The following is a 4,961-nucleotide window of genomic DNA, read 5'->3' as shown; positions in this document are numbered from 1 at the left end:
AATTAACGTGAGTACTCTTCTTATGACATGTATAATACAGAGGACCTACTACAGACTTTTTCTCCACACCATACACATTAATACTAATGTTATTTAGTTCCTCAAAGCGCTTAATATCCTTTATCTGCACAGGAAATTCTATACTACCGAAATTTAGCTGCGTTGAATAGTGTGGATACGATGATGTTCTATACGCTACATTCGATTTAGCAGGATTTAACCCCTCAGCGTCGTAGCCATTTAAAGAGCTTCCTTCCCCGCGGCCGGATGAGATTTCAACTACGCGCGTCTGAAATACATTGATTCACTTAAAGCGTTACTACAAGTATAAGAGTAGCACGATATTCACGAAATTTGGAATTCCTTATGATAGAACTATGTACATGCAGATAATGACATCATTTTTTCACATTACCTTAGTAATTTAGTTTCGTGTGATAGAGTTCGAAGCACTCTTCGAGACAGAGACCCACGTCACACTCCTGGCAGCAGTACACCGACGTCTTCTTTTTGCCGTGTTTTGAACACACGACACAACGTCTCTGAGGTTTGGATTTCTCACTTTTTGGTGCTAATTTCCTGATAAAATGTCTTTCTTGCAACCTTGGAACTGTATTATCTGATGCGCGCCGGCCTTGAATGTTTCGCTCCCCGCCCGTGCGAGCGTATTTTGTAAACAAACCTTCTACCAGCTGAATGCGATAAGATAACTGCTCATTGCTTGTCCCTGTGGCTTGTCTGAATATTATTAGAGAATTTAGGACGGTTGCATTCAATAGTCTTTTGAACAGCTTTATATACCATTTAGTTGTTCTCTTTCTTTCGACTAAAAACATATGTAGTAACTGGTCCTTGAGATCAACGCCCCCCATGCCATAGTTGTAATCTATCGCGCATAAAGGCTTTACTGTTTCTTTCCCCCTCTTAGTAACACGTCTTGTTTCTTCATTGTGGTATGTGGACACGAACGTAACATTTTTTTTTGTCACACCATTTTAGCACAGTGACGGGCCCAGAATGCCTAGCTATTATTTCCCCCTTCTTAAGTTTTTTTTCTTTTACTTCCTTGGGAACGTTTTTTCTGTTCAGTTTCAGTGTCCCAACACAGTCTGTTGAATGATGTTGTTTTAGAGCCCTCGCTAATTCTGGACTATTGTAGTAATTGTCCATCCATAAGGTGTGTCCGCGGCCTAACAAAGGTTCTAACAATTTCAAGACAATTGCTGCAGTTTTCGGAGTTTCGGGTGTGATAAGAGTTGATTCAATGAGAGTTCCTTTCCCTGTGTATACAAGAAAACACCACAAATAACCAGTACTTGACTCACACAGTTCGAATGTTTTTATGCCAAATTTTGAGGCCTTTAGCGGCAAGTATTGCCGAAACGAGAGGCGCCCTTTCCACAGAGTCAGACTTTCATCAATAGCAATATTTTGCTGTGGTAAGTACAGGGACTGAAATTTGTTATTCAAATGACACAGAATAGGATATATTTTGAACAGTTTGGGAGGCCCTTGGTATGTAGACAAGCTGTTATTGTCTATAAAATGCAAAAACCTACATATCATTTCAAACCTGTCCCTACTTATGACATCTGAAAACCCAGGTGTTGATATGACCCTGCTCTTCGAAAAATAAGACCGAGATGTTGGCTTTTGTACAATGCCCATCAGCAGAAATAAAGCTAACACAGTATAAATTTCATTTACTGTGACAGGTGTCCAGGTTCGAACGGGTGACCGAAACGAAAAAAGATTTCCACGAGCATTTTGATATTGCTCTGCATACATGTTAGTTTCTTTCTAATTAACTCTACTACGCTAACATCAAAGAAAGTTTCAAAACATTCAACGATTCCCCTGATATTTTGTGCACCACCTCTTGGTCCGAATTCACTGTTGAAAACTTCCCTCTGACCTGTGTAATTATCCATAGTCTCCCACACGAAATTTCCAAGTACTGGTTCCTCCTCATCGTCACTCTCATCATTTACCACTGCATCCGCCACAGCCAAATCATCTATTTCATTGTCACTGCTGCTTATACTGTCACTACTACTTCTGACTAAACTTTCATCTGAATTATACAATATATCAAGCACGTTACTGTCAGTCAAACCACGGCTGGAGCTAGCCATTGAGCGCGGCGCGTCACACGGACTGATGAAGCTGCAGCGAGACCGAAGGCAGCAGTACGAAACTGAATGAGGGGAATAACATTTATGACGAAATAAACCAACTCGATACATATTTCAGATAAAAGGTTGATACATCGTCTTTCAAATGTGATCTACACCATGCACAGTTTGTTCTCATATCGTACGACAGAAAGCAGCACTAACTGATGCCTACACAGAGCGCTCGTGGAGAGTTACGAAAATATTACAAGCCGAGAAATAAAGGTAAAAATAACAAATAAACCGCACTGTCACTGTACAAATAGAGCAAAGAGCATCATGCGAAAAGACAAACTACTCAGATCATCATTTCTTTATTTTATTCTGTGGGAAAGAATGAAGCAAACGGACTTAAAAGAAAAACAGAGATTAGGGCTCAGACTTACTTGACAAATATGTATCCTTGCAAAAACAACTACATTTTAACGATCTTCAATTCTTATTTTACAACACTGATAAACTCCAAAATCTCTTCTTGGAAACGCAACAATTTGCGTATCCATAACTCCAAAACTTTTCGCGCTATAGCCGTAAATGTGAAACCATGTATGGGTCTATACCACGTATAGAGGTCGGCGGCTACGGAAGAAAAGAGGGTCTATACCACGTATAGAGGTCGGCGCTGAGGGGTTAAAGCTGACATCACCGCCCAAGCAAAACATGCTTCGTCATTGTTTTGGATGTTTACAACAGCTTCTTTTCGCTGAATCCATGTCGGCAGCTCGATGTGCGAAGATCCACGCATAGGATTGTACTTATTGATGTTAACTTCTAGATACATTATTTCAACTAAAGCCCACCCTGATTCCTTTTCCTGAAATTCCTCGCTCTTAGTTGAAATAATGTTAGAGACATCCCTAAGTACATCGCCAAAATTAGTCGACTGACTTATGACAAAATTCTTCGTATTAAATGATTTAATGTCCGTTATTTCGGATTCATCCGTGCTTTTAATGTACAAGGCGAAAAGTTCAAAATTAACTTTAAATAAACTATGATTGGACAAAGATTTAGCAAGAAGCTGTTGTACATCCAGTTGAACGCAATTTAAAAAGTTTGAAGTGCTCTGAAACTTTTGACTGGTGCGAATTCGGTAACTAGCAATCCTACTTTTAAATGCTGTATTAATTTCCTCGATGTTTGCGTTACTACCACTTCTACACGCATTATTTTTATGCACATTACTCCGTAAGTGTCCCTGAAAATGCGAAGATGGTACATCAGTGTTACAGTGCTCGCAGTGAATAGTTTGAAGTTCATTTTTCCTAGGTTTTTTACTACTAGTACTTTCTACAGCTACATCAGTAGCTGCACACTTTTTCCCTACTACTACCTGAGGGCAAGTAGATATTTGATGTACCTCTGCTAAGTGAGCCTGGTATTGCTCTACATTAGCGAAGTACAGCCCGCAAACATCACATAAAGCAGATGTTATGCTAGGGTGTTTTGCTTTTATATGACGTGCGAGGTTATCCTGTCTTGCGAACGTTGCCTTACACCGCTCGCAGGGGAACATAGTAGGGTTATAGTCGCAAGCAGATAGCTGATGATGTTTTGTTTTTACATGGCGTGCAAGGCTGTCACGTCTTGTGAACATTGCCTTACACAGCTCGCATGGGAACATAGTGTCTTCTCTTTCTTCGAATAAAGTGTTTAGGTGAACAGCGTATGCAACAAGTTCTGAAAAGAGAACAACCAATAGAGATTAGCCTAAAGTTGTGATGTTCAACCTATAGAGGTTGGACATGGCTGTGAGTTAGGCCTATAGCATGAGGATTGAAGAGAACGACTAAAGTTACGATGTTCGGAAGAAACCAAGTTTAAGCCTGTTGAGGACAGACATAGCTACGTGTGCGTGTTTGAAATTATACCACGTCTATAGTATGTAGATTAAAGAGAACAACTATTTATCAATAGACTAAAGTTACGATGTTCGGAAGAAACCAAGTTTAAGCCTGTTGAGGACGGACATAGCTATGTGTACGTGTTTGAAATTATACCACGTCTATAGTATGTAGATTAAAGAGAACAACTATTTATCAATAGACTAAAGTTACGATGTTCGGAAGAAACCAAGTTTAAGCCTGTTGAGGACGGACATAGCTATGTACGCACCTCGTCTATAGTATGTAGGTTGAAGAGAACAATTATTTATGAATAGCTTAAAGTTACGGAAGAAACCAAGTTTAAGCCTGTTGAGGACGGACATAGCTATGTGTGCGTGTTTGAAATTATACCACATCTATAGTATGTAGATTAAAGAGAACAACTATTTGTCAATAGACTAAAGTTACGATGTTTTAGAAGAAACCAAGTTTCAGCCCGTTGAGGGCAGACATAGCTATGTGTACGTGTTTGAAATCATACCACGTCTATAGTATGTAGATTAAAGAGAACAACTATTTATCAATTGCTTAAAGTTACGGAAGAAACCAAGTTTAAGCCTGTTGAGGACGGACATAGCTATGTGTGCGTGTTTGAAATTATACCACGTCTATAGCGTGAGGATTGAAGAAAACAACTATTTATCAATTGCTTAAAGTTACGATGTTTTAGAAGAAACCAAGTTTCAGCCTGTTGAGGATAGACATAGCTATGTACGCACTACGTCTATAGTATGTAGATTAAAGAGAACAACTATTTATCAATAGCTCAAAGTTACGATGTTTTAGAAGAAACCAATTTTCAGCCAGTTGAGGTCAGATATAGCTATGTGTGTGTGTGTGTGTTTGAAATTATACCACGTCTATAGCGCGAGGATTAAAGAGAACAACTATTTATCAATTG

The 4,961-nt window shown here is 39.2% G+C and overlaps 1 pseudogene; it reads right to left on the bottom strand.

Moving 5' to 3' along the window:
• Positions 1-416: 416 nt before the first annotated feature.
• LOC137503060 (piggyBac transposable element-derived protein 4-like) lies at positions 417-1,170 on the bottom strand (annotated as a pseudogene).
• Between the last annotated feature and the right edge of the window lie 3,791 nt (positions 1,171-4,961).

The sequence above is a fragment of the Anabrus simplex genome, chromosome X (genome assembly GCF_040414725.1).
Source record: "Anabrus simplex isolate iqAnaSimp1 chromosome X, ASM4041472v1, whole genome shotgun sequence".
Lineage (NCBI taxonomy): Eukaryota > Metazoa > Arthropoda > Insecta > Orthoptera > Tettigoniidae > Anabrus > Anabrus simplex.
This window is presented reverse-complemented; position numbering and strand designations above follow the sequence as displayed.